Genomic DNA, 20923 nt, shown 5'->3' on the forward strand with positions numbered 1-20923 from the left:
ATCGCATTGCCCTCCAAGAAAAACGCCAAAAATGTCTCCTCATCCTATGCCTAGGAGCACAATTTTTTCCTCTCTACATATGGTTCTCTATGCCGAAGGATCGGAAACGTAGTGGGGTTAAAGCAACAAAAGTAACAGCAAATCTATGTGAGCGACGATGTTTTGCGAGAACATCACACATTACTTTAAGTCTGCTAAAATCATAGAAACGTGCATCCTCCTCCACGAAACCTAGCTATGACCAAGGGTATGCACAGGCGAGAACCCCTCAAACATTACATATTCCATGATGTACGACGCAGCCTCGAGCATGCCTCACTATCCCAGGCTTAACAAAGAAGCAAGATTTTCCAACGCTGGCAGTACAACAGCTAAGTCTCATTTATTTACACGAGAGATACAGTGACTGCACCCATATTTACACTGATGGCTCCGTAACAACATCTAGTTCTCCCGGCGCCGTCGTTATACCGCGAATGTCCATGTCCACAGAATTTAAAATAGCCCATCTTACCACTTCCACGGCTGCAGAACTTACCGCCATCCGTTGTGCCCTTCATACCGTTGAACAAACCTCATGCCGAAGATGGGCGATCTTCTGCGACTCAAAACCTGCGCTTCAATCGCTCCAGTCAGCCCTGTGCCGTGGACCTCATAAACAGCTGCTGGCCGAGATAAGTCTACTGTACGACCGTGCCACCCAAGCGGGTCATGACATTGCCTTTCAGTGGCTTCCCAGTCATTGCGGCATTGTCGGAAACGAAAGTGCGGACGCTGCCGCACGCTTGGCACACCAAAAAATGGAGACCATATCTATTCCGTTATCCAGGACGGACGCCGCTAGGACTCTCCGAAAACTTGCTCGGGAGACCACGCTATCGAAATGGAGCACCCAAGAGTTCACGAGCGCTCGTATCCATGCCCTGGACCCCCATCTTCAGCGCCCCCTCCCATTAGGCCTCCCACGATCTGATGCAACCATTTTTTGTCGCCTCTGGCTTGGAGTCGCATTCACAAATGCTTACTCCTATTTGATTGGAATGGCAGCCAGTGAGGCGTGCGAAGTCTGTGAAACACCAGAGACCATACGACATGTCCTCTGCGATTGTCCACGGTTTTCAACCGAACGCAGCCAGCTCTCTGCGACTCTACGAAAGTGACTCTCGGCGGCCGTTCTCTGAGAAGACAATCCTGGGCCACTGGCCTTCTCCGTCGTCTGCGGACAAGGCGACAAAAGCGCTCCTGTGTTTCCTCAAAACGACGGAATTGCACAAAAGACTGTAGCGCAAGACCACTCTCTACGAACTGTCTGAACTTTAGGCAATGTCTATAGTGTCCTACCGCTGGGCACAGCATTCCACGCTCTGTCCGTACACTCTAATCCTGGTAACCCATAATGTAACTTCTAAACGGAAATAACCTATAAAATAAAGGTTACAACGGATCCATTTTGATGTTTTCTTCATCCCAGTCCATTCTAAGGGTTACAAGCGTGAAGTTAAAAGCGGTTTATAGGTTACATTAATGATTTATAGGTTACATCAACAAAATCTGACATGTAACCTTTACGTTGTAACCTATAACCCGCCCTGTAACCTATAAGAGATGCTCGTCGCGCCTTCTCTCCAGACGGCCGTTGATTTCTCTGTTGCATGACGGGATATAGAGAAATGGCGGCGCCCGCAGGCCAGGTGGCCGCGTTTTCGCGCCACTCGAGCCTTTTTACCGCTGTGATACCCCTACGATGACGCGAGGATTGCTGTTACAAGACTTATTTGTCGGCGTGAGTCGTGGAGGCTGCGGCGAGCCCATTTGTGACTAGCAGCGCTACACGGCCCGTTCTTCTACGACCAGTATCAAGTTCGCAATACAAGACTTATTTGCCGGCGTGAGTCGGGGAGGCTGCGGCGAGCCCATTTGTGACTGGCAGTGCTACACGGCCCGTTCTTCTACGACCAGTATAAAGTTCGCAATGCCCCGGTGCCAGTGAAAGCGAACTCGGTGAGTATACTCCCGTAACGGTTTCCGCGTTTTCATTGGATGTATCTTTTCGCTGGGGGCTTTTCAATTTGAAATTGCAGCATTCGAGAGGGATTTTCGTTACCTGACTGCTTGCTTCGCTGGACGTTTTCTGTTGTCCTCGACGGCAACTGAATGAAATCACGGGCTTGCGTTCGTTGCGTCAGACTAGAGCGGACGATCGTGAAAGCCCGTACATTGTAACAGGTAACGGCGCTCGTGACCTGCTTTCTGCTCTGTTTGCGCGCCTTCGTCATGTGTTGAGCGTTTTATTTACGCTGTTGGCTGCATCGGGCGCACTTGACGAGCTATTGGCCCATGTAATTGTCAGGTAGCTCTGTTTGAATAATTGAATTTTTTCCCATTAAAGTCTTATATTATCGCGATATTCTCTAGGTATTACCATTTTGTTTCAGCCGTTGGGAAATGTTCATTTTTCTCGCTGCATATGTTCGGAATGGTGTCGAGTTTATTGGTCTTGTAGTAATATATCCGGATAAACACAAGTAGTCCACTAAATGCTGCCCGAAATTTCTAAACTCCCTTTTGTCCAGCACAAGCCTCTTTTTTGTGAAAGTTTGTCCTACCGTACAATAAAAAGTTTTCATATGTACAACACTCTTCATTTTTGTAATTCTTTTCCTTCAGTGGGTAAATTTAGTGTTGGTCATTTTGAGACAGCGGGCCATTTTCACCATGTTAAGTGGGTTTATTATTCTCATTCGCACAAACCAGTCGTTTATTTATTCGCGTGGTATTTCAGGGCAAATGGTTGTTTCGCGTGATCCTAGGGTAGTGCAGTAAAGCGAGTTTACAGATTGTGGCAGCATGCAGGCTGCTTGATTGTTGTTGTTTTTTTGATGATACAGAAATTGTGACGAATTACACAGAGACAGGTGCAGGTGTACAAATGGGTGCTGCACCCTCATCGGTTCCTGGCTGTTCGAAACGTGTGGTTGCATATGGCTAACTATGCTATGACTTATCAACACTACTGTTTTTCTTGCAGGCAGTGTTCCTTGAGCTGACAACCAGGACTCCCCTGCGTATGACACAAGTTGAAATGAAGTCTGATTTCCGTGGAAACAACGGTATAAAAATGCAATAACTAAAACTCATTCATTCAAATATTCTTTATAAAGATGGCACCCAGGCCTGCACAGACAAAAGTATGATTCACTTGTAAAAATTCGAGGCTTTTATTCAAGTGTTATGATGTTATATTTCATAGCTTATTTTGCCTCATATTTAGTGACTCTTTCTATCAGTTCGTTACTACATGAACTTTATGAATTCACATAATGATTTCCTCCGCATGGAGTTTTGTAGTTTTTCAGCAACTCTAGCTATTCTATAAGATGCGTGGTTTTGCAGAGCCAACAAGAAGAACTCTTTTTCGAAAAGAGCTCTTTAGTAAGCTCCAGTTGTTAGTGGGTGCTTGTACTGTGTTCTTTTCTTCGTCTGGTCAAATTTGAGGTGTTCTTTCATTATGAATGTATACCAACTGCCCAGCTGTAAAGCCTATTACATTTGAACTCAAATAACCCTTCGAGTCATTACAGGCACAAACCTCCTGGGAATGCCACTTGAAGATCGGTGCAAGTTCTAGATGTACCCTCTCCCACAACACATCTAGACGAAGAAAAAATGTAAGTTGGCGATTCCTTTTTACTGATAGCCGAGGAAGAAACCACCGATAAGAACATTTTACTGAAATGAAAAACGTTTCGGCTTCCACGTGGGATCCTTGTTCAAAATGAAACTGCCAGTACAAGGGGGGGGGGGGGGAGGGGGAAAGGTAAGGGAGATGTATAAGTACAGCCAAAAATGTGGAGCAGACGGCGTCAGCATCGTGAAAGCACGTTTCATTTCATTTCATTTCATTTATTGTACCTTCAAGACCCGAAGGCCTCAGTTTAGTGCGACGTTTAGTGCGTTTCCTGAGTTTAGTGCGACGTTCGCTCTGTTGCGTGTACTAGTGATTCGACATGAAGGCGCGGAAATGTTTTTGTTTTCTCTTTTGCAAATGTATGTGAGTTTATCTCGTAGCCCAAAGTTTCTGCCTGTTCTGGGTGAGCCTGCAGAAACATTTCGTGAGATAAACTGGAACACGGCACGATTAAAATTCGGGAAGGTTGGCCGGTATGACTATAGTGGCTTCGCGTTGTCCTGAACAATGCGGCCAAATTACTCTCTGTAACGATTACTGAAATGATGTGAAATTATTCGACAGGCCGTAAATCACTCCTTCTCTGGTGTGGCCTTTCATTTCATTATCTGGTCTCCGTGCAATATATTTTTCGTACTTCATGCCTGTAGTTTGGTGTGAGGGGCTTATGGTTGCACTGGATTTTGTTCTTTTTCTGAAATTTTCTGTAGATGGCTCTTCAAGGTGGGGAAATCCAAGTGACGGCCCCTGACATATATACCTCCATCTGCGGCAGCAGTGAACAAGTTATTCAGACGACTTCGGGAAATCTTCAGCGTGCCCTGATTTTGTACCTGCTTCTGTACCAAGTAAATTGCGAAGCTTATCTCTGAATTTTTCCAAGCGCCTTTTTTCATGCAGAAAATTATAGATCCCATTTAAAGTTTCTCCAAAAGACAGAATGCAATCTGTCTAGAAACTTGTTAGTGCTGCATAAAAAACGGTAACTTAGCGTGGGAATCACAACTCAGGTGGAACTGTAAAGAGGAACCCAAGAGGGAAGTGTAAAGATGGATTCGTAAAGACGAGTGAATTCCAAGTGTAATATTAGACTGAGTGGAACGGAGAATGTAGGGAACATAGCCATAAACACTGCTTTGTATGAAACAGTGAATTTGTAATAAATGTTGTTTCTACTTTCCGACATTCTGCGTTTTTTTCTGTGGGGAACCATGACAATAACGCTGTATTGGGAAAGTGCACCTCTGAGAACCATCTTATAAATGTAGCTCAAACTCGAATTCGTCTGAAATTGTTCAATTGCAGTACCAAACAATTCGAAATACTTTGCATACATCCGTGCAATTATTGAGGCGAAGAATCTGTATACTTGGCCATGTTTGTGAAGCTGTTCACGCAACATTTATTAAATAGGTTTAATAAGGATATATGAATAAACCGAGTTTTACCTGGAAGTTTAAAGCATTATAGGAAACACCATTTCGCCCAGGAATCCTCACTCGTCTAATACTCTTTAAGGAACGATAATAACATTGGGGTGATTCGCAGCTTCGCTGTTTTAATAAATAGCCCACAGGTGTTTCATAATAATAAATGTGAATGTTCAAAACTACTGATGCCAAACTTCTGGAAATGTGCTCCTGTTAAATGCGCGAACATGTGTGCATGTACTGCAATTCTCTTTTGATAATCATGGCCCAAGTTGTCAGACAAGAATTCTTGGCTTAAGGCTATGTTATCACAACTTTGGCGTCCTTTTGAAGTATGCTATCAAGTGCATGTTTCCAATAAAGCTTGCTTTCACTAAAACCTAATGTTATTTAACTAAAGCTCAAATTCATACCCGCAATTTTCTAAAAGACCTATCATGCATTTTTGATACTGGTTTCTTAAACGGCACAAAGCTGATACAAATATCAAATTTAGTTAGGCCTGTTTATAAGACTTAAGCGTTGCCAATGCTCACTACGATTTCTGGGTGACAACCTGGGTAACGATTATCGAACAGGTAATGCAATGCATATATATTAAGAGAACATTTTCAAGCTTTCTGGTGCCGCAATTTTAGGAATTATAAAAGTATAAAAGTTTATACAAGGAACGCACAAAAGACACCCGACGCAAAAGTTTAGACGGCGCAATGGACAGCATGGTCGCACATATGGTCTTCCACTAACGCGATGTTTGTTTACCACGCGGGAAAGGCGCCTTCGCGGTGCCGCCACAGCGGCGCCGGCGAAAGCGCGCTGGGCGCGCAACATGACACCTTCCAGGTGTGTGGCCTTGGACGGCGGTACATGTAACTTATATAAAGGTATACATGCTGAAAGCTGCAAAGTAACCGATAACTGAGTAACCCTTACGTGTATACGTATATAAAGGTTACGAAGATATAGGTTACATTTGTACCTTATAAATTATAGGTTACAAAAATTCGAAAATGTATACCTCTATTAAGGGTTACACAGCTTAGAGTGTACCTTTCCCCTTCTTTTTCTATTTTCCTCTTTTTCCTCATTTTTCCCCTTTCCCCCGTGCAGGATAGCATACTAGGCCGTTGCCTGCTTAACATTCCTGCCTTTCCTTTACTTTTTCTCTCTCCCCCATTTCTATCAACACATGGCAGGCAGCTTTGACGAGCGCGTTTCCACAATATCACCGCGATCTGATGAGAGGGGAAGGGAAGGAGCGGCTGCACGTGGCACCCTAGAGTTCAAGTTCTACCCTTGAGCTCCCTACCATCTCTTTAACCCCTTTTCCTCAAGCTCAACTATTTCTTCCGTAACAAAGGTCTTCATACACACACTCGCTCTCTCCGCAAGAAGCAAACATTTTCAGTCCGCCCAGTCTCGTGTGGCCTTCTCTGTGTCCAGTCCGGCTTAAGTATCAGAGTATAAACACTTTGAAACACTGACACTGACACCTTCTAGCTCAGACTGACCAACAACCAATCCGCAGCCGCACCCTGTTACCCTTACGTTTTAAGCCACAGAAACCCAGACTGACTTTATCTCTCCTGGGCCACGGGGATTAAAAACCCTCCCTGATAATCTTTCTTCGCTGACTTTCAGCGCTCGTGAAGCATAGGTCGTTAATACAGCAACTGCGTTCGAAATCGCTCCCTTGCAGTCCAAGTAACGCTCTCGCGTCTTACATCTTAAGACTCATACGTAGATGTCACCTACAACTTTTTTGTTTATTTATTATTTATTTATTTATTTGTTTGTTTATTTATTTATTTGAAGTTCTCAAGGGCATTCCCGGGTGATGCACTGCGTACATGAATATAAGGCATATAGAGGACAAATTATAGGAAGGGTAATAAATAAAAACGGGTAAAAATAAGTGTGCATATATATAAAGAAGGAGAGTGATCAAAGAAGCGAAAACATTTTCTGAGCAACAAGAGCTCAGAGGTCGGGTGAAGAGGATGACCCAATCAACACAACCAAGCTTAAGCAAGGTGGAGCGTTCGGCGCAGAAACACAAGAACAGAGGGAGAAGTGCATGTCCGACCTCTGTACATGTGCATTCAATATGTCAAACATTTCAAGGGGCGTTAAAAAGAACCATGTCATTACAAAAAATGTCGATTAAAGATAAAAACAGACTGTTATAGGCATGTTGGCATCGGTTAGCTGTTGCCAAGCTCCGTGTTCTGTGAACATGAAAGCAGCCATGCGGCCGCAGTAGTCTGCTTCGCACTCGCAGTTGAACTGGGCTTACAAGGCAAGGGCAGAACAAACTTGGAATGAATGCCGTTAAAAAGAAAAACCAGGTCACGCATTGCGAAAGCTAAAGAAACGAAGGAGTCATCCTGTTCGTTTTCCCAGACCGAATTAAGGTTCTAACAGAACAGCTTGTAAAGAGCCCGTGCGAGTTCATTGCAGTGCAGCATGATTTGCCTGTAAAAAGCAACCATGCCCAAAAACCTTAGCAGGATTTTCCCGTCCACCGGTCTAAGGTAGCTAGAGATGGCCTGTAGCTTCTCATCGTTCGGTCTTAGGGTACCAATGTCTACTACAAGCCCCAACAGATCGACCTTCGATGATGCCAGCCGCACGTTCTTTGGCTTGATCGTCAGACCAGCCTTCCTCGTGCGTTCGAGAACAGGACACAGGTGAAAGAGGTGCTCCCCTAAATTCTGAGAATAGAGCACCATATCATCCAGGTAGGCCATCACATAGTTGCTCCTCGCGTCCCCCAAGACGATGTCCCTCAACCGCATGAGCGAACTTGGAGTGTTGACCCGCCGCGGTGGCTCAGTGGCTAAGGCGTTGCGCTGCTGAGCACGAGGTCGCGGGTTCGATACCCGGCCGCGGCGGCCGCTTTTCTGATGGAGGCGAAAAGCAAAAACGCCCGTGTGTACGAGATTTCGGCGCACGATAAAGATCCCCAGGTGGTCAAAATTAATCCCCGGAGCCCTCCACTACGGCGCGCCTCATCGCCTGCGTTGCGTCGGCGCGTTAAACCCCACAATCAATCAATCAATCAACTTGGAGTGTTCGAAAAGCCAGATGGGAGTCGAGTAAATTTGAAGAGCCCGCCGTGGCAGGTGAAAGCGGTCTTTTCATTCAATGTCAGATTGGGACATTTGAATCTGCAGGTACCCTCTGCTAGCGCCCAGCACAGTGAAGTAGCGAGCGTTGCTCAGCTGATCTATCACTGACTGAATGCTTGGGAAAGGGCACACATCTCTCTCGGTCAGTGCGTTCAGCTTTCTGTAGTCTACGCACAGTCCTACTGAACCGTCTTTTTACAGTGCGGCTGCTCACACTTGATTGATTGTAGGGTTTAACGCGCCGACGCAAAGAAGGCGATGCGGCGCTCCGTAGTGGAGGGCTCCGGAATAATTTTGACCACCTGGGGATCTTTAACATGCGTCGAAATCTCGTACACACGAGCGTTTTTGCTTTTCGCCCCCATCAGAAAAGCGGCCGCTGCGGCCGAGAATCGAACACGCAACCTTGTGCTCAGCAGCGCGACACCTTAGCCACTGAGCCACCGCGGCGGGTCGCAGCTCACATTTAAAACTCGCATTCGCTGCGTCCATTCACTATTCCGTCCTCCAGAAACAGGAACTTGTACTCTGACTCTCCAGTGGCATCATTTGCCTCCCACGCTCGCTTGCGCTCCCGGCCACCATACACATCGTTGTTCATTCTCGCGCTTTCGCTCACCCCTCGCACTTTTCACTCACGTGCTATTTCCTTCCCTCCACCGTACCCACTTAGTTGCCTGAATGCTGGGAACCACTCACTAAACTAGCACTCACCATGTCGCCTTTAACAGTCACACTCATTAGCACGCCCGCATCTCCCTAGCATTCGTCCCCCATGGGCAGCGCCTTACTCTTCGCATTTTCCTTTAAAATTGAGCCCTGCCATTGCCACTCGCCGAATCTCAGAGAAACCACTGAGAACTCCTTTTACAGTCACTCTATTCATGAGGCCGTTGACGATTGCCGCTCGCTCACTTTCTCGCCTGCTCATACTCACGGTGAGTCGGCCTCTCGCGGCCACACTGTAAGCACCGTTCAATCTCTCCGCGAGTAACCAGCATCTGAGGGGGAATTTTCTGAGCGTTTTCGCGGTACTCAATAATAATGTACCGATTTATCTACTAACATCCAATTGAAGTACTTGCCTGCAATTGCTTCACTTCCCTAGTACAATTTTATTCTGTGTAGTAGAGGGATATGCGGTGGCCGCTTTTTAACAGGACGTTTCTATATTTGGTATTTTGTATCATGGCTTCTAACGGAAATAGCTTCTAACTGAACGGCTTCTAGCACTAGCTGAAAAATGGGTTCATCACTATATTACTTTGTCTTATGCGATCATATCCTTAGAGTTAATTCACAGACCTAAAAGTGACATAATTCCTGCAGTTATATTATAACTCTACTTTAGAGTTAAATTACAGACCTTAAAGGGACATAATTCCAGCAGCGATAATAAAACCTTAACGAAAACAGCGAGATCAGTTAGGACAAAAATTATAATATTGTAGTCAAACAAAAATCGTAATCCTACTATTGTATTCGGCCGATATCTTCGTCGACTGATAATTTGAGCCGGCTGTTTCGCGACGAGTACAAGTAGCAAATTCGTTTACCATTGACTAATTCTAAAAGGCTAAGCCGCAACACTTGCCGCTTAGACTCCACGGGGTACTGTTTATTCAATTTTGGGCATTGGCAACTTTTAACGGGACTCTGCAACCCTTACGATAACCGCTTTCGCTCTTTCCTCCACGTTTGGGAGCACTGTGAAAGCTCTAGTTATCGCCAGCAGGGAGCACCACCGCGTGTTTTCCTCGTCGCAGCAGATACTGTTATGCCAGAGCGCCCGGCCGAACTTCGTTGCACGGGGCGACGCGCCGACAGCCGGGCCGATTTACGAGTCGACCACACCAGACCACACCGCCCGCGGCCGACAGACCCAAACTTGCATTGCTGCAGAGTCGCCTCTCCTTTTTTCGTCGTGGCGGCTCTGCCAAATCATGCATGGGGTGAACGACCGGCAACCGACATGCCGCTACTTGCCTGGAGGCGGCTTCGCTGAGACGGCCTCGCCTTCTCTGTCCCCGTCGGGGCCGCTCGGCTGACGCAACCGTTTCGCCTCCATTCGTCGGATTTCAATCTTCGGCCAGCGAGAGTCCTGATTGGAGCGATTCAAACTTTTCGGGGCCGCGACGGACTTTCGGCGGTATAAAAACCCGCCCGGACGCACTTATCCGCGGCACTTTTCGGAGGCACCGAGTGAAGAGGTGCTGTCGCCTTTGTGCGAGCCTTGTAACGCCTTTGTTAGCCTTGTACATACTGTATATAAATGTTGCTTCAACTTTTCGTCGGCCCGAGAACTCCATCACTCTGCTCTGCGCCACGTGGATAGCGCACGGAGCAAGGCAACGCCGCTACAACGGTTACTGCGCTCGGATGGTCAGTCACAACAGTGGTGGCTGCGGTGGGATGGCTGATTCCCAACAGCGGTGACAAGGTGGGATGGTCCAGCCCCTACAGCGGTGACAGCGCTGGGATACGATTCCAAAAAATGCACCCTTTTGCTTTTATGGCGACTTTTTTAAAGTGGCTTACGAAATGCGTTTATAGCAACTGAAAGCAATCCGGCCAATAGCCGGTATTAAATTAAATCGGTGAAGGAGGGAATTAAATTGGTGAAGGAGGGAATAGAGCAGCAAATTTTGACTGAGAAAGTTTGTGACCTGCTACTCTAAGTACTGAACGTGTTTGTTGACTACCTTCTGAAATCAGTTAATATTTAGAAAAAAGTTGAAAAAAGTGTTTCCCCGTCACTTTCACACAACAGCCGGAGTTTTCGGTATGCATTTCGTAGTTTTCCTGGGGTTTATGAACTTTTGTGTTTTCATTGACAATGTGTTCCTTAACGACAGATTTGTATGGAGCTTATGCCTTCTAGAAAGATAAGAGTTGCTATTGGTTACGTGTTCCAAACAACAAAGTAACGTTTGCAACAGTTGGGTTGTATTGCGCATGTAATCATTAAGTGCAAGCCGCCACTTCAAGAAACGTTTTTAAATTTTAAGACAGCTACTTCTCTCAATGTTTGTTTGCTAAAAAGAAATCAGAGACTTTCAATTGCGAAGCTCGAACAGTGGTGGCATTTCCTACGCTGGGCTTTTTCGATATTGGATATATGCTTTGTTGAATTAAAAAGGAAGTGGCGCAGTGTCTGTATGTCATTCTTTCTGGCCCCGAAATAAATGAAGACTTTCTTTCACAGACTACGACACACGGAAGTTGTGGTTAGAGACAATGCCATTTTAATGTAGCGCAGCTCCCCCAAGAACAGCGCAGGCTGTTGTGCAGCGCAAAGGTGGGCGCCGAAGAGCTCCCGGCATTGTGCAAATGTGTACAGGAAGAAACGTTCTTATGGCAATTTTATCATAAAAATCGGTCAGGAAATACATAAACAGCATTTGTAGACAAAATAGCAAAAAAAGCATTACCGCGCTGACACATGCCGTTCTCATTATTTCATCTCCCTGCCTACGTGATGTTACAAGCACGATATATGACACCCCTTCGCCCAGGAAGTTCTAATTTAACTACGGACAACAACAGCGTAGTAATTGCCCAAACACTCGAACACTTCGACTAGCATTTTATCCTAGATGTTTGTTCCTGGTCCTGGCCTTCCGGTGAAACGAAGTCAGCGAAATGACTCAGCGCTGCAGAGACCTCCAAACATAGTGAACAGTCGAACATGGCTCATTAGCAAAACATTCGCTTATATGTAGCAGTTACTAATCTCGCTGTTGCCTTCAGGAGAAAAATCACAATAGAGAATTTGTCACTTTTTGGTCTGTAATTTATCGCTACCATTTCGACCGAAAATTAAAAGTGCTATACGGAATGTTAGGGGGGAGAGAGACGCTGCTTGCTACAAGAAGTACACACGACTGGGGAACGAGGAGGCAGCGATTGAGAGATGTGTAAAATAGAACTGTAACCATACTCCCTCCGTAGATTATGCTTCATGGTGCGACACAATGTTGGAGAGCCAGCTTGCAAAAGGCAGGTTTACCCCCTCCTAATAATATTAATTCTTTGGTTACCGCAAAGAAATTGGCTGATTTTTATAGATCTCAGAAAAGAAGAGAAGTAAATTTTATTGAGCCGACAAAAATAAAATGAAAGAAAGGTGGGTGGCCTCTTATTATTTCATGCAGCCTCGACTGACCGTGGCTGCTTCAGCCCGGGAGATGAGGTGTTTCTGAGTCTCGAGCTGGGAGCTGGTCAGCCCGAACTCCCACTGCTCCGGGGTAAGGTAAAGGAGGCGGTTTTGGTGGTTGGCGCATGTCCATGCGAGATGTAAGTCGTATTGGGAGTATGGCAGGTTGGGCAGTTGTAAGTGTACGTAGTGGGGGACATACAATGAAGGATAGGGGTGTCGAAACAGGCTTACTTGTGGAATCTGCGCCGTAGTCGGTCGTCGGAAGTGTTGAAGGACGGGTGAGGGAGTGGGTACGGGCTGCGGCTTCAAGGTAGGGGTGCAATAGGTCGGTCTAGCGGCTGGGAATGGCAAGGCTGGAGGCATGTGCTGCCCAGTAGCTCGCCACTGTTGTATGGTAGAGCGTGCAGTGGCGTGAGCGGACTCGTGGCCTGGGAGTGAGGCTTTACCTGGGTACTACACACTTTGGATGTTGGGGAGCGTCTTGGTTGTCTGGAGAAGCTTGAAAGCGGGAGGTGAAATGTATATTGTAACAAAGTTCCTGCAGGTGTGTTGAAAGCCACTAATCATGGTTACATAGCCGGAAGGGGAAGTAATATGGGCGAGGCCTATGGCTCTCTCTTCGGCGGCAGTAATGTTTCTAGTGGAGATGATGGCACATGTCAGGACGGAACATTGGGAATTGACGGCAATCATTGAATCGGCTCTTCGGTGTGACCAGGTTACAACGTCCATGAATCGGGTGTCGCGGTTGTTTGTGTATGGCGTCTCTAGGAGACGAACGAATGCTTGTATTCTTGTTTGAATGCTTGAATGCTTGTATCCAAACGGTGTGGCCTGTGGTGGTGAGGGAGGGTCGAGCGAGCTAGCCGACTTGCTATGCTTCTAGGTGTTCACGCATTGAATTGCAGAGGCTGAGCCGGATTAAGTGTGTGGTAGGAGTAAATGTACGGCGTCCGACAGCAATTTTGTACCAATGTTTTGCTAATGAGTGCATCGAGTTTGGAGAGTTCAGTTGGTTTAAATTTGACGTGCGGTACGCCATTATGATGCGACTGATCAGGACCACGTGAATAAGTTTGCAGGTGTCTTGCTGCTGGAGGCCGCGGTGCAGGGTGCAGACTTTTCGGATGAGGTGCGTAAGCTGCGTGACGTTACGATGGAGTTGCCGTAGAAGAGAGGCTCCCGAACCATCCGCTTGCAAGGGTAAGCCGAGATTTCGAAGAGGGATCACTTGAGGAACGAGAAGGAAGGCTATGGTAACAAACAGGTTAGGCGTTGCTTATGGAGAATGGCCCCGTGTGCGTGCGCGGGGAACAAGTAATGCAAATACATTTTTATACAGTTTTTTGTTCAACATATGATGCAGCTGTTTAAAACACAGGCGAATGAATGCCCTTTCCGAAAGCACTCCTCCTTGAAAGGTTTTCGTAAATATTGCTGGTGAAAAAAGTTGGCAATATAACTTTCTTCTTGAGATATTAAAGAAAGTGATAAAAATATAGTTGCATTTAAGAAGCGGCAGTAAGTAAAAAATATGAAGTATAGACGTCTTGTTGCTGAACACTTGAAAAAGGTGTATCACAAGAAAAATTCATTTGCACCGAACAGTTGGTTAGATACAAAAAATATGTTAGCACTCGTGGTGCCAAGCTATACGGTAAAGCCAATCTTCTCTTTCAGACAGCAGGATTTTGCCTGATTTTCTTGAAGAAATGTGGTAGTTTGAGATAACTGGAGGTAATCAATGCCCCTCCAGTCAATTAAAAACATCCTTGAGGACTTCTTTGGCACATAAGGCCTGCGCGAGATTCCGAAGAAGCAAGGTATTCTGAGATTCTTTCGGGGTTGAAAACAAGACTCGGTAGGGATTGTTTGTGGCATTCACACTTAGTTTAAATTGGTTTAGCCGTGAGAACATACACTTGCGATTTCCTGGCATCTTCTGGTTAGGTATTTGTCGCCCTGGTTGCAGAGTTCAGGTGCGACATGCATAATCTCGTGCACGGCAAACTTTCCACAAAGAGCTGCCGCAGATCAAGAAATGTAACGTGCCGATAGATTTCTGCCTTGGAGGGCTAGCTAACATTTTAGCACAGAAACATGGACTACACTTTCGCACGCTTTGCAAAAATAGACAGTTCGACCAAAAAGCAGCACTATACCTTCGGAAATACAAACGCAAAGACCTGAGACTGGTTGGTGAACCGCTGGAGGCGCACAAGAGTGATGTCGAGCGTTGCCTTTGCGTGAACTTGATTGGTAAGAGAGCACAGGTCACACCAAAATCATAACGCGCAATGGAGCCCACACTGCATTGATCTTCCAGATGGCAGTAATATATGTAAGAAACTTTTACATACCACATTTTGCCTCTTAGAAATTAGAACCTACTGCTTCGACAACAAAAATTGTGTTGGACCTAAAGGGTGTGGGTCCCCGTGCCTCCGAACAATTTTGATTCTGCAGAAGATCAGGGCAAGTAAGTCATTACAATAAGTGTATACCTGGAGAGGCGAGGTTGGACATGAATATCCTGGTTGTTTTATCACCACAGCTTCCACCAGCATGTAGCTGTGACATCATTGATTATGGGGTTTAACACGCCGACACAACGCAGGTGATGAGAGGCGCCGTAGTGAAGGACTCCGGGTTAATTTGGGCAAACTGGGGATCTTTAACGTGCATTTAAATCCGGAACACATTAGCGTTTTTGCTTTTCTCCTCCATCAGAAAAGCGGCTGCCGCTGTCGGGAATCGAACCGCTGACCTTGGGCTCAGCAGTACCACGCCATAGCCACTGAGCCACCTCGGCAGGTGAGTACGAAGCTGTCAATGCATACAGAAATATCTAGTGTAGATTAGGCAAAGTATTTTAAAAAGGACCTGCTGTAAAATTGTAAACTGTAAATTGTCACCTTGCTCGGCAGGTGGAATTACCAAAGATGTTTCGCGTGCAGAGGAGGGATTGCTGCAACACAGATATGGATTCAAAACCTGTTTAGTAAAAATGGGAGACAAGTGCATGCCTCTTAATGTAATCGCTATTGACGAATAACCCTATTTGACGAGAAATATAACAAAAAGTGAGAAACTGGACAGCAAAAATTTTCCCACAGGTGTAATTTTCGAACAAGCGATTCGCCCAACACTTGAGTTCAAATCTAGACACCGCTTAAATTGTTCCGTCTTGTGTGCTATGTGAATGACTAGTATTTTCTAACACAGCCTCAGTTGTACGGCATTATTGTTTAGCAAGTTTGTCATCCTTACCAAAGCACATTGTTATGGTTTGCGCAGCAGTATTAGCTCTCATCGTTGCAGTCCTTGAAAGATGCATAGCTAAAGTGACGTGCTTCCCTTTTACCTCTGTCCAAATTAGCCTCGATGGCTACACCAATAATGTTGTTGCCAAGAAAATAGTCAGTAGCAACTATTGCATTACAGTCTGAAAGATTCGTCCTGAATAATTCCGTTACTGCGTGATTCGCCAACTGGGCTGCGCGGCGATTCCCAATAATAAGGGAAGGAAATTTGGGGGTCATTTCTGCCATTGCAGAAATTAGATTATCATCGAAGAAAGGCGGGCATCCGTATTGTTGTAGATACTTTAACAGCTGGGGCACAGTTTGTGCGTTTGGCCACTGATGGAAAATAGGGTTTGCCAAGTATTCGTCACCCCATCCTTTGTATTCCGCATTGTAAAACACCAGCACGTGTCCCTTTCTTTCCTCCTTTTTATCGCAAAAGCCGAAAATGAATCCTAACGTATCATCGACGGACGTTTTTTCGAGTAGAACATCCCCTAGCTCATCAACAATCCCGCTCACCAGCTGCTTGTGCCTCCTGTGCGCGTCTTGCTGAAATCCCTGGTTAAACCTGTGGAAATCCAGAAGCACGAGCTCTCCAGTCTTTTTCACAAACTGGCGCACTTCCAGAAGCACCTGCCTAATTGTAGGCCACCCACGCCAATTTGCATGGCTCACGTAAAACACGTGTCCGTAATACATCACCCTCAAATCGAGGCATCGAATCCCATACGCCAACTGGGTCGAAATGTTTTGGTCCTGGTTATAGATGTACTCTTCGTGGGGCCACGCGTTTCCCTTACTGTACATTCCAGCATTGTGCGTTCCGGGAATGAGAAGTTGGTAGAGTGTCAACGGGGCCAGTCGACAGCAGTTCTCCCGCATCCAGCGTGGCATAGGCGTAAAGCAAGACGAATAGGCGATCTTTGGTCCTTTTGTGACCAGATCAATCCAGTAACCGAGGCATTCTCCTTTCATCAACGTGCTTATGTTGAACGTAGGCGCCAGTATCTCGGTTGTATATCGGCCTGTGGGGCTCCATATAATGCACGAGTCGAGTTCGATAAATAATGATGGCGCTGTTTCTAAGCTCAATATAGCGTAACTGTTTCCAAGGTATTCTTGAGGCATACCGAACCAATTCATCTCCAAGTAGCCGGACCTCCAACCGTTGCTAAAAGAAGATATTGTGATGTATACGCCAGATTTGTTCATATCTGAAAAGAAACAGGTAAGGTACAATTAGGGTTCTGTTATAACATGTGCAATTAACCTATTTTGTAGGAAGTCAATTGTGAGAAAAACTCTTTAATGGTTCAAAATATGTACACAAGGGGGGGAGGGCATATTTCTTGACTTCTTAAGGTTACTGATGTAACTACTGGCAGTATTGAACCCCCACGATATTTTAACAGTAGAGACCACGAATGTAATGAGGTGCTTTCTGATTTGGAAAGTTGCTGGTAACAGATACGGGCCGCTGAATTAATCTCCTTTTTACGTTTGAGAAATCGTCGTATAAAATTATTGAAATGTAGCCGCCGCAAAAATGTTGCTTACTTCCTCTTTGACAAGATTTCATAGGGATATGTGCACGGCTGAGACACTGGACCCTCCGTCTGTTTATCTGCAGCAATCGCATTGCCATTGGGGTCGTTACGTTGTTGTCGTTGTCTAATATTTTTAAGCAACGATTCATGCCTATCAAATGAATTCCTCTCAAATTCCTGCTTGTAATACTCCAATATTGTTGAAAAGGGCAACATTTTCACGCCAAACGAGATTCTTCCAAAACATCTGCGCAGTTCCCCTCGTAATTAACGCTATATGAAATTTTAGCGCCGAGTGCCATTCCGTCAGGACGCAAATGCGGAAGGTTAAAGTGCATACGCTTATGCGTGACATTGAGTCTGGTGTCCCTGCAGGGGATTCGAGCTGTCGCGCCGAGCGGTGGAAGCGCCGCTTGGGTGTGTATTCACAAAAGCAGACGAGCACTTACAGGCTTCTGCATCGCCACACGCTCACTACCCCGGTCAATGGTCAGCAATGCGCTTTCTCGAGAGCCCCGCATTCTATTACAGGGAAGCTATATACGGCTAGGCAAACAGAGTACGGTGTGCGCTGAAAATAATTATTCATCCGCAAAGCAACAATTATGCGTGAAACAAAAACACGTGTTTTTCGACAAAAAAGCTGTAATTGCCAGGTTCGCCGTTTACGAATTACTTAGCGAACAGAAAAGTTAGTGTCGAAAAACTGGTTTTGTACGACATAAAAAGGCGCGTTTAAATAAAAAACAGACGCGGATACGAACAGGTTTGTGGAGCACTTTTTCCATTTGCCGCCAACTACAGCAGGAGGCGGACTTCTTTAAAAACTATTTGTAAAAGTTTCGGCGTGTGTAGTTTGTAATACTAAGAAACGTTGTGTGCTCCTAAAAATCCTAAAAAAAGAGAAACCGATTGCCTTTGAAACAGTGATTCTAACCTGAATTAGTTACATTCATCAAGCTTCTTTCACTGTCAGCCGCCGGTACTGCTGGTTTACGCCGTAGGACCCTTCGTTAGCACGAAAGGTGGGGCTTTTCCAAGCGATTCGCAACCGTCGTCTTCGACAATACATTTCTCTGCCGAATCACCAGCTTCGCAACTCCTAACTCGCAGGCAACTTCACAGCACAGAGCGCCGTAATTTGTGTTTTCGTACTCGCTGTGCTGCCAAGGAATTGATAACCCATCAGATTTGCCACTCTGGGTTATAAAACACTTGTACTCAGGGCGGCGTCAGTCCGCGTGCGGAATTTAGTTCAAAAAGACACGTATTTTTGAAGGCTTCCTCCAGCCCCCCGAGTAGACAAATGCGTTCGTGAAAGTCCAAAACCAAAATGAAACTGTGTGCACGATCGAATCCATAGTAACTTCAGCAAGCCATCGAGCGCCAATCCGAATCCAGAACTACCCATCACGCCCATTGCGGCGCATGATCGCCGCACCAGATTCCTCTCTATTTGATAGTGCATGAAACTGTAAGTTTGATAGTAGACATAAAGAGAGTGCTAACTGCAATACACTTCGGCTTATACATGAACGGATGCGTCGCAAACGTATCGTAAATATCGGCGTCTTCGAAACCAAAACTGAGTAATTGGGACGCCCGTGCCGGAGGCCGCTGACAACCGCCTCAAAATGTGTGTGGTCGCGTCGGATTTCCCAATGCAGTTTGCACAAAATATTTTCCACTAACATTTTTACGAAGCTAAAGAGGTTATTCTCATTTCCAACATCGCATTAGTATGACATGACAAAATAGACCGTCGGGCAGTTTGGTGTTTTGAAAGCTCAACTAAAACCACATAGCCTGAAAAACGAACTGCCCTTTGATTATTTCATAAGATTTTTAGACATGCATATTTCTTTTAACATAGGACATGTTTGCGGGTCTTATGAACCGCGGTAAAAGAAGGCACTTTTAACTTGCTCCTCGTCACATTCAAAACTTGTGAAACAGTGTATAGCAAAAGCCTGTTTAAAAGTAGCTCTGACGCGCTGGTGTCAGCCTTTGGTAGAATGCAGTTTTTCTAAGCAAGTCGTCCGAATAATAGAAGCAGGCTTTCCGACGCCGTCATCGTTATTATTTCACGGCTCATGGTCTGTGAACGGAAAAAGAATCCAAATCTAGATCAGGGGCGCTATTCCAGAAGGCCCGAGATAGGTCAGTCCCGACTTTCAAGCTGGTCGAGTTAACAAAGTAGTGATAGTACAGCATCCGATAAACCTCAAGCGATACCAGCGCAATCGCGCGGAGCACGCTTAGCATTATCAGTGCGCCCAGTTGAGGCCACTCACGTTGAAAAATAACGCCATCTTCCCACGTGGGAACCCTGAGGGGATGCAAAGCTGTGGAGTAGTAGCGTGTTAATTGGTTGTTAGAGGAAAGACAGGTGTAGTAGCGTATTAAATGTCTTCTTTATTTAACGGGTAGTGGGGAACGCTTTGCGGCTTCTCGTTCTCGAAGCGAGGAATCCGCTGTTCGACGCTGGCGTTTCGAAGCATTGTCACGTTGGCGAACGCCATCTGGATCAGCTACTCGGCGCTGGCGTTTCAAAGTGGCTTCTCGTTCTCGAAGCGAAGAATCCGTTGCTCGACGCTGCCGTTTACGTTCGGCGTCGCGAGCTCTCCTCTGTGCAGTCTTGTCTTCGGAGGAGCTCGCGGTTCTGACAGTGTGCTGGCTGGCGCTAGTTGAAGGTGTCCCAGCCAGTTCGCTGACGGAATGGTTGGCGTCCATTGACAGTCATCGGACGGCGCAGTACCAAAGAAGCAACTGAGCGAAGCGCGGACCGGGTTTATTTGCAGAGCAGAGGAAGTGGAGAGGAGGAGCAGCGCGCATGCGCGTGATTGGACAGTTGGTGTGGAGAGGGGAGCGGAGGAGCAGCGCACGTAGCGCACAGGTAGTGTGGAGAGAGCAGCAGCGCGCGCTAGCGCACAGGTGCTGTGGAGAGGAGAAAGGGAGATAGTGGTGTTATCACAGATCTTGTGGAAGGGAGGAGAGGTGCGGACGCCGGAAGATGGACGACGGACGGTCGACTAAGAGATGTTTTGCATCTAAAAGCAGAGTTTGCCCAAACATCCGCGTGCAGCGCCGTCTAGAATCGAGTTGCAATATGCACTATTTTATGCAAAGTAGATAACGCAGCTATTCCTTTTAAAACTACGGCCTGGATCCCGGCATTCTTTTAAAGCTCGGCCCTGTAATGCGGCGCGGGGCGGCTCCGATTTTCTCAGTGTTCTGTTCTTCCACTGAAATATGTTTGCTATGTGGTTTGAAAATGGCTGCAGCGTAGCTCATCGCAAGGCCAAACTAAGTAAGCGAGGAAGTTCACCGTAGTAAAAGGAACGCACCCTTCTCCCTACTGTCAAACTGACCGGCTTTGTGTACGTGCAGACGGCGGGCGTAGTATCACACATCGCCCCTATTTAGCGTGTCATAATCGTGTATCAACAATTTACGAGTGCGTTTTTGATGTTGAACGTGTCATCTGTCGTCGATTGTGTTTTTGCTGTGTACGAATACGGCTGCCGTGAGATAATCTCATCTTGGCCGCTCCTATCGTCCGGACTAGAGCGAGCACTTCGGTCGCACCGTACCCTCCCCCCCCTCCCCCCCCCCCCCCCCGTAACTGTGGCAGCATTTGACTGACGGTGGCCTGGGGAC

General features: G+C 46.3%; 1 long non-coding RNA gene across 1 annotated transcript; it reads left to right on the plus strand.

Annotated features, from left to right (window-relative positions):
• Nucleotides 1–1712: 1712 nt before the first annotated feature.
• On the plus strand, nt 1713–4800 carry LOC144137703 (uncharacterized). Its single transcript, XR_013315711.1, has 4 exons — nt 1713–2001; nt 3029–3110; nt 3582–3668; nt 4399–4800. It is a non-coding gene; the product is annotated as an uncharacterized LOC144137703 (long non-coding RNA).
• The last annotated feature ends 16123 nt before the right edge of the window (nt 4801–20923 follow it).

This window comes from Haemaphysalis longicornis, unplaced genomic scaffold (genome assembly GCF_048455015.1).
Source record: "Haemaphysalis longicornis isolate Haplotype H1 unplaced genomic scaffold, Haemaphysalis longicornis Haplotype H1 scaffold_47, whole genome shotgun sequence".
Taxonomy (NCBI): domain Eukaryota; kingdom Metazoa; phylum Arthropoda; class Arachnida; order Ixodida; family Ixodidae; genus Haemaphysalis; species Haemaphysalis longicornis.